The sequence below is a fragment of the Anolis carolinensis genome, chromosome 1, assembly GCF_035594765.1.
Source record: "Anolis carolinensis isolate JA03-04 chromosome 1, rAnoCar3.1.pri, whole genome shotgun sequence".
Taxonomy (NCBI): Eukaryota; Metazoa; Chordata; class Lepidosauria; order Squamata; family Dactyloidae; genus Anolis; species Anolis carolinensis.
This window is the reverse complement of record NC_085841.1, coordinates 122,654,582-122,670,131: the sequence shown is the minus strand read 5'-3', so window position 1 is coordinate 122,670,131 and position 15,550 is coordinate 122,654,582. Positions and strand designations below refer to the sequence as shown.

The 15,550-nt window shown below is 37.8% G+C and overlaps 1 protein-coding gene across 5 annotated transcripts in view; it reads left to right on the top strand.

The window, feature by feature from the left end:
- The window catches only part of kcnq5 (potassium voltage-gated channel subfamily Q member 5), a 425,255-nt gene that overhangs the window by 185,347 nt on the left and 224,358 nt on the right, over nt 1–15,550 (top strand). The window lies entirely within an intron of this gene.

The window sequence follows — 15,550 nt, the reverse complement described above, 5'->3', positions numbered from 1 at the left end:
GAGAGAAAAAAATGTAATAGACATGCTATTAACAGCAGCTAGATTACTAATTGCCAAATATTGCAAAGGAGAAATGAAAATACAAATTAATGAATGGTATAAAGAAGTTTGGCGAATGGCACTGAATGACAAGCTAACATCAAATTTAAAAGTAAAGAAGGGATTATGGAAAAAAATGATTTTGAAAGTATTTGGAGAAAATTTCTAGAAAAATTATTGGAAAAAGAAGATGGGAATTTACCTCCAAATGAAGAATTGAAATTTTGGTGGGACTACAGAAGAAGAGATGGCTCCGGGGAAGGGGAGCACAGGGGTGAATGTAAATAAAAGAGGGAGAAATGTATAGAATATGTTTATATAATTGTAATTTTCTCAATAATAACAATAAAAAATATTATTAAAAAAATAAGTGTGTTTACTGGAAAACAAGTTGATGGGTCTTGCAACTGACTGAACGTATGTAAACGAACTGGGAAAGGTGAAGACCAATCAAAATCATAAAAAGTTAGAGCATTTCCCCTTCCAATATAGTGCTTGTGGCTTAGGGGGAAAAGTAAGGAAAAATATGACAGAGATATGCAAAAATATATGAAGAGTAAAACTACTTCTCCCTCTCACTTATATTAGAATTTAGGTTTACATCCTAAAACTGAATGGTGGAAGATTTGGAACAGATAAAATGAAATATGTTTTCATATAGTACACAGATACTCTGTAAAATTCATAGCCACAAGATATACCAATGGCCACTCACTTGTATAGCTTTGAAGAGGGATTCAAGAAATGCAGTGACTGACTTACCTGGCACGGCTGTTGCAGGGGTGAGCACCTCCATGCGGCTGATGGCGCCTGCAGGGGGAATCTCTTTCCCAGGAGCCCCCTGCTTGGTGGGAAAGTTTCCTGCCATGGATGTCGTCCTCCTATCAGCGGCAGGGGCCTGCCGCTGATTGGCCAGGGCAACCTTTTAAGGGGGCTTCTGGACCTCAGCAGGCACTGGGCCTGCTTTCTTTGTCCCATCCCTCCCTCCCTGGATGTCTTGGTTTGTGGTTGCATGTTATTTGTTTTGGTTTTGTCACAACTTGGTTGGCATTTGGCATGGGCCCTGGGTCTGGTTTGCCTCCCCCACCACCACCAGATGGCGGGGGGAGTGTCTGGTGGTTGCCAGGGATGCGGGATTAACACTGGCCTGGTATTTACCTGGTTGCACCCTGGCATGGTTTTGGTAATGGTCAGCATTGGGCTGACTGATACAGGATCCAGGAACCATGCATGGCTGCCAACCCCTTCTGTTCCTGTAATCAATAAACAAGTTGTGGCCAGTTTCTCTCCAACCCTGTGTTTGTGTCATTTGTGGTCTTCAAAGCATGATTTGTGTCACCCATCCCCACACAAATGCATGGAAGAAATTTCTGTATACTTTCAATGGTTTCTATTCATGACAGCTACTGCATGAATAAATACTGGATTTGAGAGAGCTTTGGTCTGTTCCAGAATGGCTCTTCTTACATTTTCATGATTGAACTGTCTGTTTATCTTGATTGCTCTCTTTTTTCAGTCAACCTCCCATATCAAGGAAGCTTTGCTTCTGTTTCTCTCTTCCAATCAAGTATATGTCTGAATTAAGTCATTCTTGTTGACATGTTTGCTCAGTGTGAAATGATGGAGAGGCAGCACCAGCCAGAAAAATGTGCGTATGAAAGAGGGCACAGGTGTTGCTCTCAGGAGATAGCATATTTAATCTAGTTCCATGTCAGATCTTCTTGCCACTGTCATTTTTAAAGACAAGAGTACAATATTTGAGAGTTAAATTGCATACAGTCATGCTGATCATCCCAAGGGGGTTCCCTTTCTGTACACTTTATAGTTATTTAATCCATTATTGTTCTGAACAGTTCAAGTAAAGACACTTGTTTTCTAGGTTTTAGTATCTTCTTTGTATTTACATATAATAATTTGGGGAATTGACATAGGTATATATTTATTAGTGCCAGGCCACAGTCTTGACTGGATGAAGACCAACAAATGAAGATCATTCAAATAAAACAGGTACTTGGCAACTTATGGGTGTTCTACTTTTATTTGGGTAGCTTGTGGGCATTATACTTTTCCCGGAGGGGGGCAGGCTCCAGGAAAAGTAATCAAATTCATGGTTTGGGATTGGAGGTCTTCCTATGTGACTAGAGACATAAGTGACCTTTATGGAGTGGGAGCACTATATTATTTACTATCTTAGGTTGGCATCCCAAATATGCCCTCAGTAATGATTTATTCCTCTGGTTGCCTCCCACCCAGATGATTGCAAAGCATTACGTAGGGGGCTGCCTCATATTTTGGCATTTTTCTCACATGTAAAGTCACTCATGTGAAAACAAAACACTGTTCATTTAGAGCCAGGATGTGTTGGAATTGTTCTTTCTTCCCGATCTCATTGTTCCAGCATTGTTCATCAGTGGCTGTGTTAGGTAGGGATGCTGGAAGTTGCAGTTGAACCATATCTGGAGGGCTACACATTTCCACCCAAACAATAAAGGTTATCCATGTAAGCAAGATGCTTGATTTTCCAGAGTTCTTGCTTGTATAGGGAACCTGCACATAAATAACAAGCAACAGCTTTTCCTCTTAGCTGTATGACTGACTTCCCACTTGAGAGAAACAATGACAGAGATGTCCTACTCCTGTGTTGAAAAAAGCAGGTGAGTTATAATTGAACAGAACTAAAATGAAAACAAATAAATAGAAATAACTGATGAGTGAGAACTGTATTCAGTTCCAGTCAGTACTCTCACACCTGTATTATGTACCAGGAAGTTTTTCTAATTGTTTTCAAAGGTACTCACAATTATGGCAATAGGGATTCTTCTTGCTACGTACTTTAGCTAATCTTTCAGTAGCTGACAAATATCACTGTATTCTCATAGGCCTGTGTGTAAATATATTAAAGTTATGTCCTCTGACCTCATCAAATGGAGTGAATTTAGCATCCCAGGACACTTTCCCCCACATGTAATGGATGGAGCCCCACACCAGACATCACAGGACATTGTGAGAGTTCCAGAAGAGGCCCCACCCCGAAACCAAGTGAAAACATAATCAGACACTTTCCTCCCAACACGGGAGGCTTCCCGTGTTGTGCTGGCTCCAATGGAGCCAGCATGGGGCCTTGCTGGAAGGGCGACACTTTCCCCATGTGATGGGGAAGGCATCACCAAAAAGGGATCTGCAGTCGGGGTGATAGATAGCCCCTCTCTTTTCTCCTGGATGGTTCATCTGGCCTTTATGATGAGGCCCCTAGAGCTGTCTTCAGTATCCTAAATTTTGGCAGCTCCTAGTTTAGTCAGTTTTGTTGTCTGTATATGTGCTTTGTCCAGAGGACATTAGGTTCTAGGGGTACTCACAAGCTGAATGAATCAATAAAGTAATAAGGCTGAATCTCTAATGTCCTCTTTCATATCTGTTCTACAATCTATTGACTTGTGTGAGCTTTGAGGCATAAACTTTGGGTTTTTTATTATTCAGAAAAATATTTTTTATTCAAATAACCAGAGAATTATTCTGAAACAATTTGAAAAATAGTTTAAACCCCATTTTAAAAAATATTCTTTGAAAGCAAAGTTGTTCTAAGCCATCCTCCCGAGAAGTCTTGGGATGGAAGCCTTTTGCTTGAGTAACCGTGCAGAGCTAATTAGAAAGGATGATTCAGTGCATGTGATTTAACAAAACAGGCTGATCAGAATAAACCGTGGGCTGAAAATTTCAGATCAATAATCCAGCTCCCCTTGCCTCCTACTTATATTATGTGAAAATGTTCATTAGTCTAACTCATGGAGATAGCCTGTGTAAATAACCTAGAAGAGATGGATGGTACATAGCAAGGGAATTTTATGTATAGCATGAAAACAACACAGGAAATAGAGAAGTGATTTTAAACGCTTTCCTCAAAATGTTTAAACTATGGTGGCCTAATACTTATGATTAAAAATAATGATTAGAAGTTATGTAGTACAGTAGAGCCCCAGTTAACCGAGCTCTGGTTAACTGAGACTCTGGGTTATCTGAGGCGCCGCCAGGGCAACCCTCCCTCTCCCCCTCCTTCTCTTCAGTTCGAGAGAAGGAGAGGGAGGAGGAAGCGCTTCATCATAGCTGTTGCCTGGACAGCAGCAGCGGCGAGGGGCTTCCCAAGGGGCGTGGTCTCGCCAAGGGACGTCCCTGGATGAGACCATGCCCCTTGGGAAGCCCTTTGCCATCATTGCTGCAAAGCAAGACTTCGCCCTATCTGAACCTTTCAGTTATCCGAGGTGGGCCCTGCCCCTTTACCTCGGATAACAAGGAGTCAACTGTATTTGCAATCCTACTGCATTATAGATTTGTAAACAGCAGAGAGGTAGATTAACTTTCCATATATAACTTTTTCAATCATGACCAGAATGTATGACTGCTTCTACAAATTATCCATATAGAATACCCAAAAAAATGAAATAATAGCCCAGGGTTCAGCCTGGACTAAATCTATTATCTTCAGATATAGCTCTGAGAACAGCCCACTGTTATTCATGTGGATTCATAAGACAGGACTACATTCACTGAAAAGAGAAATGGCTCATATTGCCAGCCCAGAATTGCATTATTTCCCCAACGTTGGCATATTAATGTGGACATTGAACCAGGGGAGCTTATACTCATCCATTTTTATACATGTTGTTTTCTATCAAAACTCAGGGTTGTGAATTAGGATTTAAGCATAATTGGAAGCCTATGTACATAGAACATGATGCACATGTTGCAAATAGTCAATGCCAAGATGTCAGTGCCCAAGATATCAGTGCCCAAATGTCAGGCTAAAGAAATCAGAGTACAGCCAATGGTGCAATTCTGCCATGTCTTTCAGGGTCTTTCAAGAGATAATATAAAGGTTTCTTATTGACTAGAGAAGAACAGAATAATTGAAGTATGTTATGCAAAATAATAAACAAGTATTAGAATTGTGATGGGTTAGTAGGGAAAACTGGATGTCTCTGTGTGATGAGCTCCTCTTAAGGCTCTGTAAAAATAATGTGGGGGGGGGCACCAAATAATGCAGAATAAGAGGGAAATAAGTTCATTTTCAAATTCTATATCTGTTGTAGAATTCCAGTTAAGTTTGGATACTTTCCGTGGTTTGCATTGCATAAGGAAACTGCAAAGACAGAAGCAAATTAATTTAAAAAGCAATCTGCAGTGAATCCTGCAATAAAGACATCTGTTTATTTTAAAGAACAGTATCATTTTGAAAAGCTTCTATGCTATATCAAAATGTTTTGGTAATCCCAGCAATTTATCATTAGCTTGTCTTGTTCTTTTCAGAGCTCCATATCTTTTCTTCCATGGTTGTTTGTATTTGTGAGGGAGGAACTGGCAAAATGATCTCTAAGTATTCCCTTGCCTAACAAAATCCTGTAAAATTCCCGAGGTTGCCTTAAATCAAGAGGCAGCCTGAATTCACATACACACACTTGTATGAAGGAACAATTCCATTTTACATTTTATTAAGCAAAATTAAATTATGGTAACCCATTTTCTGAAGTGATTTCTGTGGATCTTTGTGCAATCGTTCTAAAGTCATATATAAATTGCATTATTTATCCTGGTCTTTTACTTCAGATTTCACATCTTACAGTTCACAGTATGATCCCCTTGTATAAAGGAACCTGACTGGACTTAATACAGTGTTTTTCAAACCAAGGAGAAACCAATTACAGAGAGACCAGTTGAACAGTTCCACAAACATCTTATCGTACTCTGTGAGTCCAGGCCTTGACGTTCCCTGACCATACTCACACAAAAAGTGGTCTGTCAAAGGGATGGCAAAAGAAATGTCACATGCATCTTTATACAAAGATATACCTATATGTTTATGATCAGGTGCTTCTGTACTGAAGGAAGAATCCTTTTAAATGCTGCCATTCATATAGCTGTAGAATAACACAGGCAATTTTTTAAAATAAAATTAAGTCTGGGAACTGAAATTAGGTATTAACATTAAACTTAGGTGGCATGGAACACATACATAGACTCATCTTAAATGATGTTGCTATTGGTACCAACTTTTCTACTAAAGATGTCATGCCCAGGAAAGTACCTCCTTCATACATCATCGAGTTGCCAAAATCTTAATATTTGACATCATAAATTGTCAAATATTGAGATTTCTGGCTACCCAGTGATATGTGATCATATTATAAAAATTACAGGTTGATGAAGGAGGTAAGTTCTTGGTCTTTCATAGAAAAGTTGGTACCTGTCGGAAATAACATGGAAATAGTAGAGTGAGTTCTTACATCACAGACACAAAAAAGAGCAGTTCATCATTTTTCAGCAAAAAAAATATTCAAAACTAACAAAATATATATATCAATTAAAACAACCAATTCAGGGAGGCCTTGCATAAATAAAAAACATTTTGCAAAGTATTTGAAAAATGTATCTCAGGATGATTTTTTTCCTCCTTTTTCAGAAATTAATTTTAGTTTGACAAATTAATACAAAACCTACATACAAACAAAAACAAAATAATATACTTTTTCTAGAATAAAAATGTATTACTACTACATTCTAAACATAAAAAATTTACTACATACAGCCTACATTATCAAAGGGCTTATATTCTCTCAATTTTGTACACCCATTAAATGAAAACAAACCACTGATATATCCTTTCCTTACATAATAACACTCCAAAAAACTAATGATAGAGATTTGGTCCCATCTTTGCTTGAGGAACACAATGAATGGACCCTAGTTAATCAACATAGTAAGTTTATCCATTTCTGTAAGTTCACTTATTTTCATAAGCAAATCCCCTTGTGCCGGAATTGCTGAGTCTTTCCACCTTTGAGCATAGATAATTCTTGCTGCCATTTCATAGCAATAATCTTCCACATTTTCTATCGAGTTGATCACCTAACATCCCAAGCAGATAGAGTTCAGGTTTCCATTCAAATGTAACTTTAACAATTTGTTCTAAAATCATATGTATTTCTGCCCAGTATTTCTGGGCCCATTTACACAACCACCACATATGATAAAAGATGCCCTCCTTTTCTCCACATTTCCAACAATCACTAGAACTACATCTTAGCAATCCTTTCCAATGCCAGATACCATCTGTACATCACCTTAGAATTTTTTTCTTTCAAATCATTACTCAATGTAAATTTCAAACTCTTTGTCTAGATCTTTTCCCATTGTTCCATTTGTATGTGTTTACCAAAATTTTGTGCCCATTTAACCATACATTATTTCACTTGTTCCTCTGCCATTTCAAATATTAACAACAATTTGGCATGAGCTACAAATTTCAAACCTTCTCCTTCTAGTTGTAGTAAACGTTCATTTCTCAGGAAGAACCAGTTCTTCAACCAAGTCAAACAGCATGCATAATAGTAGAGTTTGAGACTAGGAATACCTAGTCCTTCTCTTTTATTATCGTCTTGAAATACTTTGGATCTGATCCTTGGTTTTTTTCTTGCCAAATAAATGTTGATAGCTCTTTTTTGCTATCATTTAAATGCAGTACCATGTAGATTAATTGTCAAGGCTTGAAACAAAAACAGCAACTTTGGTAGTACATTCCTCTTTATAGCTGAAATTCTACCCATAAGAGATAACTGTAATTCCATGCAATTTTTTAATCTTCTTTCCATGTTAAATTGTAATTATCCTTAAACAATATTGAGTTTTTAGTAGAAATATTAATGCTCAGATATTTATCTTTTTGTACAGTTTGAAAGCCCAATTTCTCAGATAGGGTTTTCAGTTATATTTTTGCAATGCTCAACATTGCTGTTTCCTCCTTACTAATTTTATATCCTGATACTTTTCCATATTCTTTCATGATAAGGTTCAGACCTGTATTCAAAGGGTCCTCTAAAAAAATCACTAAGTCACCTGCAAAAACTTTCAACTTACAACTCTTTACTTCTTTAATGTCTTCTTATGGTGTTTTTCAAAACCTCTATAACCAACAAAAGCAATAGTGGAGAAAGGATGCAGCCTTGTCTGGTCCCTTTCTGTATTTTGCAAGATTTAGTCAGTTCCCCATTGACCAAAATTTGAGTGCCTTTCTTATAAATTAGTTTAACCCATTCTTTTTCTCTCATCAGCCTCCAATTTCTCATGATTTTCACTTTAGTGAAAGATCTGCTTCTTTTAAAAAACAACAACATGCTATGTGTTATGAAATCACATGACTTACAGTTTTTCAAGGTGTTTAAGCCTTCTCTGCCAAAGAGTACTGATGCATTACCAAACTACAGATCTCAGGATTCCATAGCCATGGCGGTGAAACTGGTGTCAAATGCATTAATTCTACCATGTAGATGAACCCTAAAGTATCCTAACTAGATTGCGAGCCACCATTTCCAAGTTTAACACCCCCCCCCCCCCGATGACACTCTCAAATGTTGTTGAGCATGCTTATGTGATATAAAAATAGAAACATGTTGGGTATTTAATAGCATGGTAATAACAAAGGGCTGGCTCCCTGTAGTGCAGGCCCTTCAGAGAGTGTGACTGAGTCAGCCTTAATCACAGCAAAACGCCATAAGGGAGAAGATGTGAGTCACAATCAGCCAGGCAAAGGGCTGCATAAAAACACATTCTTGGGAAATGAAAAGGAAGTACCAAGTAGGATGAATATTGCACATCTGACACCTCAAAGAGTTTCCGAAGTGGAAGCTGGTTCATAATGTGTTTTTAAAGGATTTTAGATTTAAGAAAATGTCTCTTTCTGCCAGGATTGAAGGCTTGACAGGAGCCTGGTTTTAAAGCACCATTCTAAAAGAGTATTTCTGTTGAGTTTATATCAGTCATATCAGTCTATTAAACAGATGTGTTGCTGTATTCCAGCCAAGTGGATGAGAGCTATGAATTTCCTCTATCAATTAGATGGAGACATCTGCAAAAGAGCTGGATTAGAATAGTAATTGTTCCATTCAAGAAACTTCAGCCTGTAACACTTTGGAAGAGGAGAAACAGAAGCTGACTAGAACTTACCTGGATGTGGATATGCTTGTCACCCATACTTTGACTTAAATAATTTCAATTTTCTAATAATATAATATTGTAATATAATTAGAATAATTAGAAAAAAATTAGAAGAAAAAAGTAGTCAAAAGTAGATCTTTTTGTTAAGCAACAGGTTCAGTTTTATTAGACGATACCTGGATTTCTCGCAACCAGGTATGTCACATACAAGTTTCCAATTGGTTTTAATAACAATCCAAAAAGTTTCAAGTTGCAATAGTTTGGTACCTAAATCCAAGTTTGAAAAGAGTGTAATAACCTTTAAAATTATAACCCAAAGTGATTCCACATTGTGATTCAATTCTGCAAAATATTGGAATCAACCAAATGATTTCTAATTTTGCTCTTGTGCTCAATAATATGTGTTTGACTTGCCTGCTCGTTTGGCCGATATACATAAGACAACAAGGACAAATAATAACGTAGACCACTCCTTTGGTGGTACAAGTGGCAAAATGCCCTAACCAGTACAGAGTTTTGGTATGTTGATTCTGAAAGACCTTTGTTTGAATGAATTGTGGACATATCAAGCAATGGTGGCATGCAAAGTTTCCTACTAAATTGGGTTTGAATTTAATGGTTTGAGAATGATAATCTATGTCAGAATGCACCAGCATGTCTCTGATATTTTGTGTTTTCTTGTGGGTGACCATGGGGGTTTCTCGCAACTTATAAGTTTCCAACATTTTTTCATAAACATTTTGCAGAATTGAATCACAATGCGGAATCACATTGGGTTATAATTTTAGAGGTTATTACACCCCCTTCAAACTTGGATTTAGGTACCAAACTATTGCAACACAAATCAGTTTTATTAGAACCATATTGGAGGACCTAAGATTCCTCAAGAGTCCATGTTAATTAAATCCATGACTAATTAAATTCATAAATGTAGAGGATCAAATGTAATTATCAACATGACAACTACTAATTTGTAAATTCTTGAGAGTTTATAATCCTTTTATTTATTTATTTTTCTTTCTGAAAAACAATCCAGAAAATCCAAACCTGGGATCTTTGTTCTGTCAGTAATATTATTTATTTTAGAGAAAACTGCATTCAGTAGGTTATGTAATTTGCAACAGAGCCACCATAAATGTTGACAGGAACCTTGAATTGTTCAACCATACCAGCAATGAGGAAGGAGGGTGAGAGTTCGATCTATAGATGATAGTTACATTGGAATCAAATGCCATTTATGTAAAATACTTACTGTGTTTTCCATTATTGAAGCAATGACACTCATAAAGGGAAACCTACCTCACATATTATCCAATGTCTCCTTATCTAGATAAATATCCCAGTCATTTATTCTTACAAGATTAGTTTTGAAGGGAAGAGCTGGGCAACCTTGACTGGAGCCAGCCAATCACAGACAATGAGGTGAGAAAGGAGGAAAGAACTGAGGCTTGTCTCTGACAAAGGCAAATGAGAAATATTGCAGAGACATATGAGAAAGATGGTATACAGCAGTGGTTCTCAACCTGTGGGTCCCCAGGTATTTTGACCTACAACTCCCAGAAATCCCAGCCAGGTTACCAGCTGTTAGGAACTGTGGGAGCTGCAGTCCAAAACACCTGGAGGCCCAAAGGTTGGGAACCACTGTTATACAGGGAGGAAAAGGCTGTAATACACCTGCTAAAATAATCCAGATTACTATACTTCTTTTTTAGTCCAGATGGCTGACCATGCTGAACATGCATTTGCGAGTGCTGCCTTTTTTTTCACTGGCCAAGCAGCTGTCACTAGACAAAAGCAGCTCTCTGCTTCTAGTGAAGTCACATCAAGGCTTCATGTGATCAGCAAAAGTGACATAACCAGCAAGGCTCTGCTGGGGAGTTACTTCTAGCCAGTGATACAGCAGTGGGTCTGCCTGATGTGTAGCCACCGGATTGGGACAAGTCCAGCCCAATCCAGCAGTCCACACCTCAAAAATACTGAGCTAACTCCAGAAGTTCCTGAGGTTCCTCATGTGGTAGATTAACCAGTCATATGTTAAGTTGATTATTTGCAGTAGTTGAAAGGTGAGACCCGAGTAGGCATGGCCAGAGTAGTGTTTGGGGGAGCTGTGAATGATTACACAGTTCAGGGGTTGTCATGCAATCCAACCATGTTAATGCACTCGCTTACTCTTTTTAATGACTGTTTCTGGTGGTTGCTATTATATTTAATAGAGTCTTATCATACGTACCACTACCAGAAGAATATATCCTCTCGTCCACATAAGAATCACCTTGAGACTCAAGTGTCTGATCCAGGAAGGGATCTTGAGGAATGAAGGGACAAAGTGAGTGATGATAGTCGAAGGGTTTGACCCAGGAAGCAGCCTGGAGAAGGGATCGACCACACTAGTTAAGACCCATATCAAAATCAGACTCATGCACATATAGAAGATAAATCCCTTAATATACTCATCCATCATATCTAACACAATTTCAGATGGGATAAGCTCCCGTGAATCCTGAAAGAGGTTGCCTGTTAAAAATCACCAAATTGATACTATTTAAGCCTGCTTATATTTCAGTTCTTCCACAGGTCCTGTAGAAGCAGTTAGGCATAAGCATAGTAATCTTGCATTTTACTTAATCCTACTTTATCACAATATTTTACATTAAATTGTTTTTCTTCTAAAGAAAACTCCAGATGACAGTGTAATTGTGTTAATGGCTAAATGCCAGGCATCAGAACCTTTTTTTCTATGTTTCTATTTTGTTTCTAAAGTAAAATTCTGAAGACATTTTCTGATTTAGTGTATAATGTGATGGTAGGTAATGTGTTGGGTGAGGTCTATTCTGCCTGCCAGTGATTTTGAAACTGTCCCTGTTTCATCTTTCGTGCAGTTCCAAGAGCAGCAATAATTTATTTCCTTTTTTATGGAAGGAAAAGGGGGGTTGCATATGTTTTAATTGACATAACAAATTTGTATGGTAATTAGTTTTTTTATAGAAGATTAATTAAGACTTAATAACATTTTCAAAAAATAAATGCTTTGCAATTACGTAGGAACAAAATACCATCTGGGTTCCTCCCATCATCACCTCTGGTTTATTTTTAGTGCCTTCTTACTGAATTTTTGTAAGGTATAAGATTGTTATTGCACGTATTACCTATCAGGTTTACAATGCAATACATGTTTCCTCATAAGTAAATCCAACTGATGTGCCTACAAGACTTTAGCTTCAATTCAACTGTTAGCAGAAGGTAGACTACATTTCCTCCCTATATTGATTTTTATCCGGGAATGAAAAGTAGAGCAAGAATATCAGGTATCTGATACAGCCATATGTGTACATATGTGTACATATGTGTACTGATTATAGGAAATCTTATTATCTTTTAAAGGACCATAAAGCATCCACTATTGTACCAGTGATAAATAAAAGTTTGTTAGACTGAGAAATGGGCTGTATCTCTTACACTCATGTGGTCAAAGCAATTCTATTGATACTCATACCAAAAGTGGAAAACCCAAGAGGAACTCTTACACCTTTTAAGGTGTTGAGTTACGAATTCTTTGTGTCTACTGTAGTATATACAAGCAATCTACATCTGATTTATTAGTATACTTATAATTATTCCAAATTACGTGTATCTAGAGCAGCCTTAGCAAGCATAGCCAATGCTGAGGAGTACTGGAAATTATAACTTAACAACATCGGAAGGGTTTCATGATGACCTTAGGACGCTTCCAGACAAGAGTTAAACCTGCGCCAAAGTCCCCACAACCCGGGCTTTACTATCGGGATAGCATGCAGCCACCCCAGAGAAAACCCCTAAAAAGTCAATAAAACTTGTCCGGCCACCATTACAGTCCTCCTTGGACCCTCCTGGCACGAGGAGATATAAAATACTGTGTGCTGTCAACTGATAAATGAAGGACAAGGAGCAAATATTTGGGGATACTGCAAAGCTGTGGGCTAGGGATAAAATTTAAGAAATGAAGAAAAAATAAATACCACCCAACAAATTAAATAAATTATCCTCACCCCTTCCTTGACATTCTACTTTTCCCAGCTTAATTTTATAAGGTCATAGAAGTGACCTTTCTTAAACAAACCAAATTTGTAGAGATAAAGCCTTTATAACAGGAAGTATATCACAGAAATTATCTAACCAACTGTGAAAGAAGTTTGTGGAAGTTTTATTGAATCAATTTATCTGGATAATCTAGTAGACAGTAAAGTGGTCATTTAGAGAAAGACATTGAGAAGAAAGATACAGAAATTGAGTGAAATTGCTCAATTTTTGTTCATGTTATATAATTCCCTGAAGGATAGCTGTCACTGTGAAACACATTGCATGGTGACATCTTAAAGAGCAATACATTTATTGCAGCATAAGCTTTGTGGATTAGAGTTGTTAGAACATACAGAGAAGGTTGTTAAATCAGACCAAAGACCTATCTAGGCTGGCATTTGTTTCCTACAGAAGCTAAACAGAAGTTTGTGAGAGACCCGTGAGCAGGGCTTGAGTATAACAACACTCACCCCACTCATCATACACTCAGTAACTTACTCAGAAACATACGCTGACACTTGAAGGTAAGGTATTAGCATCAAGGCTAGTAACAACTGACAGAACTGTCCCCCAGAATCTGGCCAATCCCTACCAAGAATAAGCTATCATTATCACTCATAGTAATTAATTTGATCATTTACACCTATGCTGTGTAAATCATTACTTCCCTTTATATGTGCTGATGTGAACAATCTTCCCTGCCCAACTTCCTGTTGCAAGCTTCTACAATATAAGGAAGGGGAGGGGGGGAAATAGTTCAATTTCTCCTTCCTTTACAACATAAATATTTTTAACATCTCTACTATAGGGTTGTTGTATGTTTTCCGGGCTGTATGGCCATGTTCTAGAAGTATTCTCTCCTGACGTTTCTCCCACATCTATGGCAGGCATCCTCAGAGGTTGTGAGGTATGGAGAAACTCAGCAAGAAAGGTTTATCTATATCTGTGGGAAGTCCAGGGTGAGGGAAGAACTCTTGCCAGTTGGAGGCCAGCATGAATGTTGCAGTTAATCACCCTAATTTGCATTGTGTGGTTTCATCTTTTGGCTACTTTCTGCCTGGGGGCATCCTTTGTTAGCTGCCCCATGTCTCAGAGTGTTGCTTCTTATTTACTGTTCTGATTTTACTATAGTTGCTGATATTATAGTCACTCAATGAAATGTGTGGGTTTTGTTTATTTATTGTAATTCAGATCCTCTGTTCCAGATTAACCTTGGTAAGTCTAGATTGTTTTGTGTTTGAAATGAAATACAAAACTTCAGCATGGTTTGCAAGTGTGAGAGGACTGCAATGATCAGGTGTACCTTAGCTGGTTTGGAACATAATTCTGATGTGCATATATACGTTATTTTCTAGCTAGCGTTGATTTTTCTTTAGCCTAAAGAAACATTGGGCTGTTTATTCAGAAAAACACTTCTGTTATTCATGATTTTTGAAATCTGTCATATTTCAATCTATATACAGTTTTTTTTAAAAAAAACTTTCATTTTTGTTTGTTTTCTCCTTTTTTAATAGTATAAAGTTTGCTGAATATTGTAAAGATGTGGTGTTCTCAATTGGATGAGGTATTGTAAACACGGTTGCTATTAGACAGTTGAAAGAAACAGTGTGGGAGTCACAATTATAGGTTCAAGAACCTATTTTCTTCTTTCTCCCACACACACTCATCTCCTGTCATATTCTCTCCTGACTGTTTGCAAATTTCCAGTGTTTCTTTATTGTGCCCTCTTATGTGTATTGACTCTGCCTGTGTATGAACAGCAACAACAACATATTTTTAATGTCAGCTGCCCACATCTTCCTTATAGACTGAGGCAGCTGAGATTGTTTGGGATATACCAGATGTCTAAAAGACTCTCTTGTCTATTTGTGCACCTTCTGAATAGTTTATATTAAGCTAGTGCAGACATTTTCCATCCCATCACTACTGGAACCATGCAGACATCAGAGCAGAAGAGGCCATTAGTTTAATGCTCATTTTAAAGTGTGGATGGATACTCTTCATGTGGTTTTGAGGAGATTCTATCAATGCAGGTCATCACTGTTCATTCATATCATAGAAGAGTAACTGCAGTGGATACAGGGCTTCGTTTTGGGGCCTGGGACCATCTTGGGGCTGCTAGAAATGCCCCCAAATGGGAGGGAGTACACAAGTGACCAGAAGTGTATTATCTGGTTTTTAAAAAACACTGTTTCAGTATATATCCTATTTCAAAGGTAATTGGATATCCTGAAGGATCACAGGAAAAGCAGATTATTTTCTCAGACCTGCAACAGAACTGCTGACTTTTTCACTTTTGTTCAACCACGACAGGAACTGTTTCCTGCTTTGTATGTGTTCATTCTCCATAGATATCATGGTGTTTCTGTGGACAACCCTGTTAAATGACTTATGCTCCATTCTGGATATACTGTTTACTAAGAAGAAATTGCTAGTCCTGGAGCTTTGCCTTGGCCTGCCAAAAACTGAGTTA